The sequence below is a fragment of the Sus scrofa genome, chromosome 1, assembly GCF_000003025.6.
Source record: "Sus scrofa isolate TJ Tabasco breed Duroc chromosome 1, Sscrofa11.1, whole genome shotgun sequence".
Taxonomy (NCBI): domain Eukaryota; kingdom Metazoa; phylum Chordata; class Mammalia; order Artiodactyla; family Suidae; genus Sus; species Sus scrofa.
The window spans coordinates 206,431,842-206,448,020 of NC_010443.5; the positions used below are offsets into that span (position 1 = coordinate 206,431,842).

General features: G+C 45.8%; 1 long non-coding RNA gene across 1 annotated transcript; it reads right to left on the reverse strand.

Moving 5' to 3' along the window:
• On the reverse strand, window positions 497-11,340 carry LOC106509164. Its single transcript, XR_002335864.1, has 3 exons — window positions 11,217-11,340; window positions 3,541-3,699; window positions 497-1,317 (listed from the first exon to the last, which is right to left on the reverse strand). It is a non-coding gene; the product is annotated as an uncharacterized LOC106509164 (long non-coding RNA).

The following is a 16,179-nucleotide window of genomic DNA, read 5'->3' on the forward strand; positions in this document are numbered from 1 at the left end:
TTTATAAAGTGGTAGACCACTTTCCTCCCCAACAAGACCTAAACTGAGCCCCTCACCCCCACCCCCAAATATAAAACAAATCAGACTGGAGCTAGTTCGGAAGAGAAAAAATGGAATGGTAGCAGGAAGACAGAGTCAAGGATGAAACAAACTTTTTCCTAAGACTCTGGTCACCTGTGCATGTCTGAAGGCAGAGGGGTCTGGGGAAGTGGGTATGGAGGGGATAAAGACACCTGGAGAGTGTCAACCTGTCCCCAAGCCTCCTCGTTTCTGTCTGTCACACTCACACACACACTCATTCACACATACAACTGCATTAAGAGGAAGGAAAAAATCAGCGAACTTTGATACATCAGTTGGTGACCTGTGCCTGATTGCCCTTTCTCTTTTTTTTTTTTTATAAACAAATTTTATTGGCATATAGCATATTTACCAAATTGTGTTAGTTTCAGGTGCACGGCAAAGTAAATCAGTTATACATATACATATATCCGTTCCTTTTGAGGTTCTTTTCCCATACAAGTTATTACACAGTACTGAGTAGATTACCCTGTGCTACGACAGGGGGTGATCTTTGCCCAACTGCCCTTTCTTATCCTAGACTGAGGGATGTCACCAATGTCATCACCACGTCACCCCCTTCAAGCTGGTCTCCTCTATTGATGTGAACAATTTAGAGTCACTGCTCCACAGTGCTAAGTGGCTTTGTGAGTAATTATCAGTTATCTGGGTGACCTTGGGCTATCTACTTACCCTTTTGTTTCTCATTTCCTTCCAGTGCAGAATGGGGATCATAATACTACTTGTTTCAGAGGTTTGTTGAGAGGATTAAATGACTTAATGGATGCAGATGCTTGGAGTTATGCCTGGCACAAAATAAGCACTGAAATCCTGTTCGATGTTATTTCATCCCTATAGCAGCCCTGCAAGGGAGATGTTTTTTAGGTGAGGAAACTGAGACTTGGGGACAGAGTTTACTCCAAGTCCCTCGGCTACCATGTATCAGAGTAGAGATCACTTCCAGCCACATTGCTGCTGGTCCACTGACACTTCTGAGTCTTTGGAATCATACCAAGCCAATGGTACCTGCTGGGCTCTTTGCCTCAGGTCCGTGGTCTCCTTTGAAGTCACTGACACCTGTTTTCACCTTCTGTGAATATTTGATCCTTAAAGACTGAGTCTCACTATTCACCACTGTAAGGTCAAGTGCCAGCCTGGAGTCAGGCTTTCAGAGCAGCTGACAGGTCATAGCCTTCATCACTGAGGTGGGGTGGGCCTTGGCGCAGAGCTTGGTGGCCTTGAGGGACGTGCCACATCCTTAAGGGAAGGGATTTCAAAAACAGAGATAGTCAATATGTACTATTACTAGGAATTGCAGAGGCTGCCGCATTCTTCAAGGTAATGACCTCCTTGAGGGCGAGGAGCGTGACTCCTTAATCACCTCCTGTGGACTCATGGGCACATTTGTCTTTAATCAGTCTTCTATTTTTAGCCAATGGTTGCAAAACTAAGATCTTTCCAACTTGAATTTTCTTTTGAAAGCAATTTGTTCCTCTTGCACACACACACACACAAAAGAGGAACATTCAGAAAAATGTAACATAATGTTATTTTGCATTGAGAACTTTACCATAACTGGAGGAATAATCAGAGCATATGTATTTAAATGGTGTGCTGGCCCTAGATATCATCACCCTTTTAAACACACATACACGTCTCCATTCAGTACCGGCAAAATCGATAGAGCCCCTGCCTTTAGAAAGTTCTGGCCGCTAAGTAAAGGATCACAGGCTACACCAGAAGATGTTTACAGTGAGTGGCAAGAGAAACTGGGGAGCCTAAGGACTAAGTAAAGGTCATCAGCAATGGTCAGACTGAGTCTAGAAGTTGATGGAGCAGTAGGACCATTGCTTCCAGGGAAAAAGAGAGCATAGAGACCCATCGTAATCACTGCCCTGGAAACAACTACTGTAAAAGACATGTCTTGGGCCACAGCTAATAATAAGTCATTCATGCAGCAGTTCCAAAGTGCCTTTTGTGGACATGGCTCCATGCTGGGTTTGCTGAGTGAAGGGAATTCCACCCCTGTCTTCCAGTCTTGGGAGATGAGACCTGAATGGCTGAAGTCATTTGATAAGCATCAAAGACAGAGTTTATGTCTGACTGGGGCTGGGGGCAGTCTGCGAAGGGAGATGCTAGTTTTCTTTTTGTTTTTTGTCTTTTTAGGGCTGCACCCATGGCATATGGAGGTTCCCAGGCTAGGGGTCAAATCGGAGCTGGGGCTACTGGCTTACACCATAGCCACAGCAATGCGGGATCCAAGCTAAGTCTGCTCACGGTAACACTAGATCCTTAACCCACTGAGAGAGGCCAGGGATCAAACCTGCATCCTCATGGATGCTGGTCAGATTTGTTTCTACCGAGCCACGGTGAGAACTCCCAAGATGCCAGTTTTCGACGATCCAGGGATAAGTGGGTGGATGGCAGTGATAGCAGGGGAAATGGAAGGAAATCCTTAGCAAACCCATGTATTTGAGTGATGGCGGAGTTGCAGAGAGGGCTCGGTCACTGGTGAACCCAGACTGCAAGCTGAGTTGCTCCAAAACCAAAGTACCACGGAAAGACACACAGATGTTAAGTGGGAAAGCCACCTGGCTTTCATTAAGTTTGAGATATCTTGGTTGGATCTTGTTGTCAAATGCCAAGTGATAGCCTGTAGGTGGCTTCAGATTGGAGAGTGGCTGACATGTGATCCTGGAAGGAAAGAGCCTTGGGCCTTGGAATAAGCCCACCAAGAACGGAGATGAAGAGACTCTGGAGAGGCAGGAGAACCAGTGAGGTGAGGCACCAAGGAACCAATAAAAAAACAGGGTTTGAAGGAGGAATGTGTGTTCAATGTAGATACATACTTCTGAGAGGTCTGGAAGGTTAAGGATTAGGAAATAGTTATTAGTTTTGACATCACAGTTTTTGTTTGTTTTTTCAGACCTTTGAGAGAGCATTTTCAGTAGTGCTACAAGATGGAAAACAGAGAGAGGGGTTTGGTGAGGAAATGGGAGAAAGGAGGTTATCTCTGCAGACATGACCACTTCTAGATCCAAGGGTTTGCAACAGAAAAGGAAAAAATGAACTAAGATGCAGGGTGAATAGGTCTGTGGGGTCATGGTAAGCCTCTTCAAGTTGGCATGAGTACTGTATGTTGGCATCAGATGGATATGACCAGAGGAGCAGGAAGACCAGGGGTGGGCAGAAATGAGTCAGGGAAAAATGCTTTCAAGAGTTAGGGTGGATGACCTGAGGGGTGACCTCAGCCAAGGCAAAGAGACATCCAGATTGTAGGGACAAGTGTGAGGACGACTGATGGAGAGGTAGGTGGCTGGAGGATGGAACTTCTTATACCATGTGACCATGGCTTTCTCAAAAGTAGGAGATCAAATAGCTGCTGGCAGGAAGTTCAAAGGGGAGGAGTGGCACCTGGGGGTACAAGACAGGGTGTTTCCTGGGTACTCCCCTCAAATGTTGGTCAGAGCCACCACTTACCTCCTTTCTTGTCTGCCTGGAAAGTCTGAGTACTTTCCTGAAGCATCTAAGGGCCCACTTAGCAGGAGAGGTTGGAAGCAGCTGAAGTAACTTTTATCAGCTTGATTGAGAGGTTCAAAGTAGGGGTTGGTGAAGGTGTCCCAGGAGAAGAGGAGGTGCCTGCAAAAATAAAGACATTTTCAGAGTGGAAGGCTCCAAGCACCACCACAAACTAAGTCTAGGCATAGAGCCAAGCAGTATCACAGGAGGGGAAGCTAAAAAGGTGGGAAGCAAGCAGGTTCAGAAAACTGTGAGCTTCTTTCCATACACGAGCTTAAGCTTTGGACTAGCAAAGCCCTGTGTCTAGTAACTCACATGTCCCTGGGACCAACACTGGGAGCCTGTGGTGGAGACAAGGGAGTTGGTCCTAATGGGAGCCAGGTGCTTAATAACAATAATAATAATGACTAATAAGAAGAATACTTTTGAATTGCACTGTTTGAAGTCCTTTATATGTTAACTCATTGAACTTATTAATGACCCAATGAGGTTATTCTCATTCCTCTCCTGTCTTTCAGATGAGGAAATGGAGGCACCCAGACATTAAATGACTTGCTCGAGGGCACATAACTCATCCATGAATCTAGGGTTCTGGGCCAGGCAGCCCGATGTCTCTTGGGTGGCACTGTCAACATCATGATCTCAAAGCTTGTGTTATATGTCTCCTCTGTGCAGGGGGCTATGCTAAGTGGTGGAAACCCAAAGAGTTGGATGAGTTGGGCTTAGCCTCACTAGTTAACAGGGACACTACCATTTCTATGAAAGAGTAACAAATATCTTCCCCAGGATTTCCTGTTCCCTGTTAATGCTCTGCACCCCCGCCCTGATTATTTGAATAAAGGTATATATAAATGAAGAGATGGAATTAAATGGGTGGATAATTCCCTTTGTTCCAGACCTATTAAACGTGTAGGATTCATCAGTTTCCTGAAACAAAACAGAATGATAAAGTTACCACCGGTAAAGCTGGATTGAATTCTGCTCCTCCCAGAACCTCTGCCTCCTTGGAGCAGCCAACTTGTCTCCTTGTCTCGGAGCTCTAGGGCCACTGTAGTTCAATGCCTGTGCCAGGTCGTCCAGGCAGGAGGGACTCAGAAATGCCTCTGCTTACTTGGATTCGGCTGCAGGTCTGATACCAAGTCCTCTGGATTTCCCTGACACAGGTCCTCTGTTCCACTAGGTTCCTCACCGCACCTGCCTCCGTGCACTAGTTCTGCACTCATCATCTCTGATCCGTGCTATTGTAGTAGTCTCTGAACAGACAGATAGTCAGATGGATCTGAATTGGATCCTGACTCTACTACTTATTTGCAATTTAACCTTGGGGCAAATGTCTGCATCTCTTTGACCTCAGTTTCCTTATCTGCACAATTTGGAAAACAATACTGGGCCTCGAAGGTGTGTAAAGATGAAAAGAGAGTGATCACCTCAAATGCCTAGTCCAGGGTCACCCTAGACGCTGTTATAATTCATGGACATTACTATTAGATCTCTCACCTCTGTACCATCTTCATATGCTGCTGCCAGATTAATCTTCACCAAATACAATTTTGATCATGTCACTTCCTATCTTCCTGCAAAAGCTGCAGTTGCCAATAGAGAAAGTCTGCTTGCAAAAGGACTTTACCTCATTTTTCCTACCTGGATGCCAGAATCTTGACTACAAGAGCTGGGTAGCTCCTACTTAGCCCACTCTCGCTATAAAAATACATGGAGAGACTCCTGAATTTATGAAGACAGGGGTTTGTTAATTATGGTTGAACCCATCCAAAGGGATGAGACCAATGCAAGTTTTAGTGTATGGTTAGATTTTGCATTCTTATGTGATGGGGTAATAATTTTTGGAAATGTCAACAGAATTTTCTCCCCATCTTAATTTCTCTGGCCCTTTGCCCCTTTCAATTAGGCTAGTCATTCTGTATTCATTCCCTCAGGAAAGAATGTGAAAGGGGAAAGCAGAGAAATGGGGAACCTCTTCTTGGCTCTGAGTTCCAAGAGCTGAGCCCCTGCGGAGAAAGAATGAACTAACTGACAAAAGGTACAAGAGAAATTCAGAGCAAGATGTTCCTGCCTGTATCCCACTAGGAAGCTCCCTGGGATTAGGGAAACAGAGGAAAGGGAGAGTGATGGAGGAACTCCTTGTAAGACGGTGCTGTACCTCAGCCACCCTCACCACCAATCCGATGCAGTCAGTCCAACCCCTGGTCCTCATCTCCCCATCCCAGTGTCCTGCTACTTCTTCTTCCTGCCATCTACTGAGGACTTCCCTTCCCAGCATGTCCTTGACCAACCCATGGGGAGGATGCACTCCTGTACTCTGAGACTTTGCTCCAATTAGAATTTGACTAATTCTGTGTGAACTGCCCTTAACATCTCCTCCAGGCTAACAGGGCTTCAGACAGACCCTGTTAAAAACTGTGTATCATGGAGTTTCCATAGCAGCTCAGCAAGTTAAGACCCTGACTAGTATCCATGAGGATGTGGGTTCAATCCCTGGCCTTGCTCAGTGGGTTAAAGATCTGGCATTGCCATGAACTGCAGTGTAGGTCACAGATTCAGCTTGGATCTGGCATTGCTGTGACTGTGGCATAGGCTGGCAACTGTAGCTACAATTCGACCCCTAGCCTGGGAACCTCCATATGCTGCAGGTGTGGCCCTAAAAAGACAAAAAAACAAAAAGCAAAACCAATTGTGTATTATAAACCAAATCACACACAGCTGGGATCTGACTCATTAAATGAAGTTACCTCTATTCCAATCAGACATGGAATGTGTGTTCCCCTCCAAAGGGTGAAGTTATAATGGAAAGATGGCAGGGAATGGGGTCATTTTTGAGATGGGGACCCTGCTGGTGTACCTTGAAATTGATGTCACAGAGGTGATAATATAGAAGGTAAATTTCTGATGTGATAGGAAGAGATTTTTCCCCCTTCACTTCTGGTTCGGGCCCTCTTTAGTGCTACCCTCTGGATTGGAACATCTACAAGGTGGGTGGGTGCTAGGAACATAGCCAGGTCCAGTCAGTTATGTGGGAGAGGCTGCTGGTGAATTCAGACATCTTGGGAGGCCTTCTGTGGCAAACTGTTCCATCAGTGGCCATCACTGAACCATGCTTCCTTGTGTGGCCCCCTCTTCCATGGACTCTGGGCTGGACCTTGTATGACTTGCTTGGACCATGAGACATTAGCAAACAGGATGCAATCAGAGCCCTGCACAATGGGTCTCATACTCTTAGGACCTCCCTCTTGGAAACCAGCTACGATTTGCTAAGGAAGCCAGTGTAAGCTACTGATGAAGAGAGATCCAGGCACAGTGGCTCTCACGTAGACATGCGGGTGACACCTGCATGGATATTTCCCCAGCTGAATGCAGCAGCTTAAGAGCCGCCAGCAGACACTCGTGCAACAGAGTTTAGCCATCCCTTCTGAGCTCTCTCCAAGTTGCAGAATGTGAGCAAATAATGGTTGTTGTCATCTCAACCCAATAAGCTTGGGGTAGTCTGTTGTGAAGCAAAAGGTAACAGAAATTCTTTCTAGAAGATGATTTCCCTTCCAACTGCAGGAGCTTTGCACATGGTAGGGACATCGTCCGTTTTGATCATTATCCTTAGTCCCTAACTGCCTGTTAGCAGGTGTCTGTCCAATAAGTTTGTGGAATTCATGACACAAAATCAAGCAACAGCATCTGTACTGCATTATGACGCTCTTTTTCCTGGCTGGTTCTCTTCCTTCTAAACCATGAGCGAGCTTGGATGCTTCCATTTATTGTAAATAAATGGCTGGCAAATTTCTAAGAAATCTGTATTTGTAACAGTTTGTTAAGTGGGGCTTTGACTATTGGCTGTGGAATTGTGGTTGATCAAAAGCTGAGAGCAATGAGTGATAAGAACCTCTGCGTTCCAAAGATTGGTGCAACACACATTTGCTACCCATGCTTAGATGATTAAGATCTTCCCTGACACCTTGATTCATTCTTTGTCTCCAGCCTACGTAAGAGAAAGATGGAGGGTTACTAGAACATTGTGATTTGAGGCCAGAAGCTGGACCTAGACAGTCTGGGTTCAAGTCCCTACTGGACCACATACCAGCCATGAGACTTTGGCCAAGTTACTTAAACTCTTTGTACTTCCATTGGCTCAACTGCAAAATCTGTGAGGATTAAATGAGTTACTGTATAGAGACCAGGCAGTTGTATACGCAGAATCCTGAGAAAAGTGCCCAGCTCATAGGAAGGGTGTATGTCAGCTATGATCAGTATCATCACAGTGAATGAAGCTCTCTTGGAGGAAACCTAGCTGCCTGGGGAAGGGACATGCATTTCCTGGAGGGTGAACCCTCAGGTTGGGGTTGTGTGTCAGAGGGGAGCTGACATATCTCTCATCACTCTGCCCCACCCTCCGGCTGAATGACAATTTTTTTTTTTTTTTTTTTTTTTTAGGGCTGCTCCTACAGCACATGGAAGTCCCCAGGCTAGTGATCAAATTGGAGCTACAGCTGCCAGCCTACGCCACAGTCATAGCAACGTGGGATCTGAGCCACATCTGTGACCTATCCCATAGCTCACAGCAACACTGGATCCTTAACCCACTGAGTGAGGCCAGGGATCGAACCCAAGTCCTCATGGATACTAGTTGGGTTCATTACTGCTGGGCCACAATGGGAACTCTGTGAATGACTACTGAAGAAATATCTTAACACTTCCTGAGCTTCTGTGGGGGTGGACATGGTGAGAGAATTTTTTAGAGGATATAACCTGCTCCCCTTGGCTGTTGGAGGCATAAAGACTGGAAAAATCCAAAGAAGAAAGAGTAGCAGAGTGAGGAGAAAGGGCTGAGGTGGATGCAATGTACAGCCCTAAGGTCTGAGGGGTAAGGATGCTGAATTTTCTGCAGGTGCGTGAAGCCCATGGATAGTCTTATGAATAGAGCTCCTTTGACAGGGCCATGCCTTTCAAGGGCAATGCCAACCCCAGAGGGAGAGGGTAGGTGTGTACACATAGAGGTGGCACCTGAGAGCCTGTGTACCATGAGGAGTCAGAGGTCCCAGCAAGGGAGTATCTGGAATAAAGTACTGCAGCATCCGTGGGAAACCTAGAGCCAGGGTTTAGACATTGCTGTGCAGATCTTGGCAGCACCAGTGAGTCTGCTAGACCAGTTTGGAACTTTACCTTCCTCCACTCCTTCCTACAGCAACCTTGAAGGGGTCAAAGCAATTGGAGGAGGGGCTTTAACAGTGAAGACCTACCCACTAATCTGCAACTTCAGGTGACCAAGCCTAGGTTAAGCCTGAGTTTTGGAAAGGGAGGAACTTAGAACTAGATGAGAAATTGAGTTTTAATATCAGAGTTGTCTGTACTTTGTCATTTTATGAGAATGAGACTTTTCTAATGCCCAAAGGGTGAATGGCAATGCTCTGGGCTCAGCCCAAGATACCATCCTGGGAAGAGGAGTGCAAAATGAGTAGGTGCAAAAGAGGTGGTTGAGAAAAATGAAGCTGTCTCTGCAATATATTCCATTACACTGTCATCATCTCATTTTATCCTCATGACAGCTCTGAGCAGGGAACTGCCGTTCTGCCACTTTATACAGGTTTAGCAACGTTGCTTAAGTTGACCACAGTGCTCCATATGGAGGTGGTGGCCCTGGAGTTCAGGCCCTGACTTCTCTGACTATAAGGCAGAAGCTCTTAAACACCCCCTGAGGCAGATGCTGCTTCTCATAGTTTTGCATCCCCACTGCTTAACGCTGGCCCCAGCACTGCGAAAATGTCTTCTACAGACTTGTGAATGAGCTCATTCTCTCCAGCAGCAACCCAGCTCTGCCCTCATTCAGCCAAAGCTCCCTATGGGTAGACAAACCCAGAGTCTCTAGAATCAAATAAATTGGGATCCAGTCCAAACCAGAGCTTACTGATCTGACAGACCAGGGCAGAGCCATCATATTTCTCTGTGGCTACTCTTGCATTCTCCTGATGCACCTCCCACCCCCATCCCACCCTCCAAACACAAGGAGGTGTGCTGGAGGAGAGATGGTAGCAGACAATGGGCCAGACTGAGGGCTCAGGCTGCAGGAAGGAACCCCAGCCTCAGCCGTCTTTCCCGCAGGTTTTATAAGACAAGTTATTTGGTACCAGGAAATGTCACCAATGGTCTAAAAGACTTGAAAGAACTGGCAAATATGCCTAGGTCTTTCCTTTTTTCCTCCATCTGATGAGTAAGATGGATGATGGACGAGGCTTCCAGTTGTTGCTCTGGGAGCTGGTATTTGTAATTTATGCCTCGAGCAGGCAGCTGAGTGCACCACTGGAAGGAAGGCAGGTCCAGGGTGAACAACCCTGAATAAAGAGGGGCAAGGATTCCCAGCACCTTTGGCTTGGGTGTGTTCTGTACTCACATCGGACCACGGGTGTGGCTGATGTTCTGGAAATTCATATCATTTCACAGAAAAGCTCAAAGCCACACACTGAGAAGATTGTCTCTGGAGGTTTGGAAAAACTGTTCAATTTCCCTGAGCTGCCTGTAGACCAACTCCTCCCTAATTTCATTTGCTGCTGGTAGAGTATTTTCACAAATATCCTTTCATTAGATCCTCATAACAACCCTCGAAAGTGGATAGAAAACCATCACTATTCTTATTCTTGCTTTGATGAAAACACTTTCCCAGGTCACTTCACCTAATTTGGGCCCTATTCACCTCTCCACCCCTGTCCTGGCCAAGCTCCAGCCGGGAGCGTGGAGGTCAGGTACCTGTGAAAATTCTGTGTTGGATTTGCTCCCACTGTGTCATTATCTCTAGCTCCCTTCCTGGTAGACTTTAGACTTTCCCATTGTCTTTGACCCAGAAATTCCAATTCTAGGGATTTTCTTTTTTTTTCTTTCTTTTTTTTTTTTTTTTGGCTGCGCCCATGGCATTCAAAAGTTCCTGGTCCAGGAATTGAACCCGAGCCACAGCAGTGACAACACTGAATCCATAACTGCTAAGCCACCAGGGAACTCCTAGGGACTTATTTTTGGACAGTGTTCAAATCTGGTCACAAAGATAGATGTCTAAGGTGTTCATCACGGTATCATTCATAAAGGGGACACTGCAAATAACCTGAGTATCCAGGAAGGAGTCCAGATGAATAAATTGAGATATATTGGATCAAGGGAATATCATTCAATTCTTAACAAGTCACACAAGTAGGAGGACAAGGAAGTACATAGAAAGAGTTCATGATTCTTTGTTAAATAAACAGAATAGATAACATAAAAAGTGTTTCAGGATCGTCCCAGTTTTGCTTTAACGAATATTTATATCTCTGCAAATTAACAAATACCCAGAAAGCTATACACCAAAATGATAATGGTAGCTATTTCTGGTTGACAAGATTATGAATGATTTTTACTTCTTCTTTTTGATGATCTATATTTTTAAACTTTTAAAGTAATCTACGTTCAACATGAATTAATGTTCTAGTGGACGGTGAACCCAGGATTATCTCTGGAACTTTCAGGTCCCACCTCGCAGTGGACACCTCGCAGTTTCCCATCCCCTGTCCTTATTTCCTGCATCTCTGCACTCAAGGGAGTTCTCTCAGCCTACTGGCTGCTCTGCCAATTTCGGCTGCACCCTGCAGGCCTGCAAGACCTGTACTTACCCAGCTTCAAGACTGAAGGGCTCAGAGTCAGCAACAGACACAACAGTGGCTTACTGGATGGGGGAAGCTTACATGTCTAAAGCAAGGTCCTGGAGCAACACCCAGCTGAGTGGAGCCAGCGGACGGCAGGCAGAATATGGGGGCAGGCTCACCAGTTATAGGGGCAACTGATGCAAGGCTGGCTCATCAGTTACCAGGGAAACCATCAGAGGGGCATGCCCATCACAATCCATTTTACAAGCTAACAGGTGGAGGTGTTCTGATCTAAAGTTACAACAATTATTAGCCGTGCTGGGGCAAGTATGTAGGAAGGTCAGTCAGGTGAGTAAGGTATATGTGAAGCAGGTGCTGGTCCAGCAGGGGCTGTACAGAGAGCAAGAAAACAGCAGTCTTGGGGGGCCTGACCCTACACGTGCTTTCTCTGAGTTAATCTTCAATGTCATTCTGCAAGGGAGGCATTATGATTTCTGTTTTAAAGATGGGAGACTGGTGTTTAGAGAGGTTAAATTACTTAGTTAAGGGTAAGTGGCTAATTAGAGGTGGAGTTAGGGGTTAGACACAGGTCTGCCTGAGTCCTCTGCCCCTGTTTTAAGCCCTGATCGCCTTCTACCATGACTGACCATGGAAGCCTTTAGTTCCCAAGGATTCATCACATGGGCCTGAGTGGCTTCCAATGCCACTGGAATTTAAGCCTGGACTTGAGGAGAAGGCTGAATTGCCAGAAGAAAACCTGAAGGCCTGATTTCCTGAGCTCTCCATCACCTGGGGGAACTCAGGTGGATAAAAAGACATAGTGACCCACACCTGTGCCTATGCATATACACTCAGCTTCCCTACCTGCTTCCCATGTGCAATGCATCTGGATCACGTTCTGCTACGGGTGAGGACAAAGGATTCCAGGAAATCCTGCTGGACTGGGGCAGAGACATTTTGCAGCAAAAGGAATTTTCGAGCTGGCATTTTAAAATTTCAAATCCAAAGGAATGCGTAAAGGAAACAAAAGCCAAAAACAAAACAAAAACCCACTCTTGGGCTGAGCTTTGGGTATCAAATATTCCCTTTGTATTGCGCAGACAGCGGCATTGTGCGTCTGGGGCTGGAGTTTTCAGTTGGCCATGCGGAAAATGCTCCTGGGCACTCCCTTTAAAAACTAAATCAACATTATTTTAATTTGTGTTCCCTGCTTCCTCATTCACAGTGGAGGGGAAGGTGCAAGGCTGAGCAAGGAGCATATTTCTCTTACAAGTTAACTTAACATGCAATATGCAGGGGATTACTCTGGGCTCACTCAATACTGCAGCCCAGAGCTTTATAGAATTCTATTGATCTTAGCTAAAGCTGTTTAATTTTTTTTGCTTTAATTTTCTTTCCTTATTTGCTCATTAAGTTGAGGTGAGGAAAGGGCGGGGGACTGATGGCAGGCCAGTCCTGGATTTAAGGCTCGTCTGAGGGACTGGGAAGCTGCTCTGGCCTCGTCCACGAGTAGCAGGGCTTGACAGTATTTTAACCCAGTGGCTTGGGGGTGGGGGGTGGCTGTAGAGAAAGGGGAAGTAGAATATCCACACCTCCCTCCACTGCAAATACTCAAAGAATAAGGACTCTTTGAGCACAACACAAAGGGAAATCCAGAGAGTGAATCTGATGCAACTACGACCCACAGGGGGCTTACCTTCTAGTAGGAGAGAGAAGCACATTAATCCACAGTGGGGCACAGATATGCCAGGATCATCAAACAAGACATTGAGTTTTGCTGTTAGAGAAAGCACAAAAGAATGAAAATGTGCTTTCTTCCACCCACCCCCAAAATGTTTGACTCTGGGGGAGTCCCCCTCCCCACAGGGTCAACCAAGAGAACCTGCACTCTAGGGGCAAGTCGTGGGTGGGGCTTAGGCAGCCAGCATTCAAACTGGGGAGGGCTGATGGGGTCAGGTTGATGGTCTGAGGGTGGAAACTTTGCCTGCTTCCTTGCCGTCCTCCCTGGGCCAGGTGGCAGCACTTTTGCAAGGTCTCTAGATTATTAAGCTCCTATGCTCTGGGAGCCTGGGGAGGGAAGGGGGCTGTGCCCCAGCTGGTGGCAGAGGATGGCAGCTGACCTGTAGCATCCTATGACAGGAGGAGCCAGGGTCATGATGGCAGACACAAAAGAGGGAGGACAAGACCCTCTTATTTCCTTGAGTCCTAAAATTCTTGTGGGACCCAACACAGAACAGGAGGGAAGCTTGATAATAATAATGACATCTACTGAGCTTCACCCTGTTCCAAGTTTTCTACATATATTATTTTAATGCATGCTAACATAATCTCTTTGAAATAGGTTCCATTCTAAAGTCCTTTTAATAGATGATGCCACTTAGGTGAAAAGAAGCTGGGTCTCTACTTGGGTCTCTTGCCTAAGGACTTATGGGGGAAAAGTAGCGGGACCAGGATTTGCCCCCTCTTGTGCTGCCTTCTGGACCTCTTGCCCTCAACCATCATGCCAACGTCCACTCTTACCAAGCCTACAAGAGGTGTAGCCCATGGCAGTCATAGAATACATTTATTTGGAGGAAAAAAAAGAATTAAACGTAATTTTATTGCACTAATATTGCAGAACAAATTTGTATCTGCTTTAATTTTCAAAAGTAATAGAAGATAGAGTGCAACGGGAATTTAGAGCACAAATGACCTACTTTTTTTTGGTCTTCTTTTCCTTTTTTTTAGGGCCACACCTGAGGCATATGGAGGTTCCCAGGCTAGGGGCCGAATCCAAACTACAGCTGCCAGCCTACACCACAGCCACGGCAATGCCAGATCTAAGCCATGTTTGTGACCACCATAGCTCACAGTAATGCTGGATCCTTAACCCAATGAGCAAGCCCAGGAATCAAACCTGCTTCCTCATGGGTACTAGTCAAATTTGTTTCTGCTGAGCCATGATGGGCACTCTTTTTTTTTTTTTTGTCTTTTTAGGGCTGCACCCACAGCATATGGACGTTCTCAGGCTAGGGGTTGAACTGGAGCTGTAGCCACTAGCCTACGCCACAGCTGTAGCTACTAGCCTACGCCACCTACACCATAGCTCACAGCAATGCTGGATCCTTAACCCACTGAGCAAGGCCAGGAATCGAACCTGCATCCTCATGGATCTAGCCGGGTTCGTTACTGCTGAGCTATGATAAAAGCTCCCTCAAACAACTTAATTCTGATGGAAAAAAGTTGTTTTGGGGGATTATGAATGGACATGTGAAACTGCAAAAGAGAGGTAAGGAGTTTCTTAACAGCAGAGTGACTGAAAATTCAGCATATATTTGGACAGTGAGCAGTTCCATTGACTGTGGCAATGAATTGGGAAACAGCAGGAGATAAGAGTTAAGGGGATTGGATTCTATGCTGAAGGTCAATGGTTGCAAACGTGTTTCATCTTATAGGCTGTAGGTGATGGGCAGTAGCTGTCTGGGCTGTTCTGTGTGAAGGATCAACAGTCAGTGGGAAAGAGAGTTGGATCATGTAGCAGCATCCACCATAGGCTAAGACTTACTAAACTCATATCTGGGCCTGACCTCCAACAAAAGAGTCTTAAAGAGGACATGAGTTTGAGTCTGGGCAGGGGGGAGTACACATCCCAAATTCTTACTAAACATCTGGCCATTCTGAGGTACAGAGACTGATTTCTCCATGGTGCTAATTATTTCTACTCCCGTCCCCACCCCAACAGACACCCCTTACCAATTTTGTTGGAAATGCCTGGAAATAGTGAAAGCAAATATATTTGGGAGAAGGCAGAGAGCTTTCCTTGTATATGCTTCTCATCTGAAACTGCTGAGTCTGATCCAATGTGTAGAATTCTGCATGGGACTTCAGAGCCCCCATGTCTAAGCTGGACTCTGCCAGTAATAGTGTGGGGGTTTGGACCCACACCTGGACCTCTCGGAAGTTGTCCTCATTCACAGACTTCTTGCAGGGAGAAAAGGAAGTAACATATTTGAAAATACCATGGCAAAGAATACATGCTCTCTTGGTTAAATAGCATATTTCATCAAATAAAAAACCACCATTGGTTGTAAGATATCCTATCATTTTATGTGTCATTAAGAAAGAAACAAATACTGCCAACTAGAGTGTCCCAGCCAGTGTCAGTGTTATCAGGGATGTTAAAATGCTGGAAAACCAGCATCTTAGAACCAATGAAATATAGTGCGTTACGACAAAGATCCAGTACCCAGTTACTGACTCTCATTTAAACAAGTTAAGAATGTGTCTGCTTGGGTTACAGACCAGTTTGTTAATGCATTCATTTCCATGTCACCTAACATGAAAATCTGGACACCCATTCTTACTTTGTAACTGGTCAGAGAGACACAGTCTTAAGAGAAGACTGTCCCAATTTACAATAACTATGAAAACACCACTTTGACTGTTGGTCCAGATAACTGGCTCTAAATCATCTAAACTGTCAAACAGCTTTGACTAACACTCGCTAGAAATATTTTAAGGTCAGGGAGCCCTGTGATTCTGTGCGTGACACAGTAAAGCTGTGTTAGATGTTAGTTTGGGGTTGGAAATGGCAGAACGTGAGGCCCAAGCTGATGCTCCGAAGCCTGGAATTCACCTTCTCCATTTTATTATTTGTATAATTCTTGCGAATAAGTGATATGAACACAAACTATCTCCTACCCAAACAGGCCCCCTCTGGGGAACGTGTGTAAGACATTGCTGGGGAAGCGGCAGGACGATCTGCTTGCTTGTGTTTATTCACACTTGGGGAAAGATGTTTGAAAAAAGGTAGGCGCATGAACTAGCCAAGACATATGGTTGCAAAGTGGTGGAAACTCAACTTTAACTGGCAACGGGGGAATTATAAAAGGTTGGAAGGATGCCTAGAAACCTGGGGACATAATGCTGCCAGGACGACAACTCTGTCCCTTATCTTTGCCTCTCTCCATCTTTCAGTGCCTCCTATGCAGACTGGCTGCCTTTGCAGAGC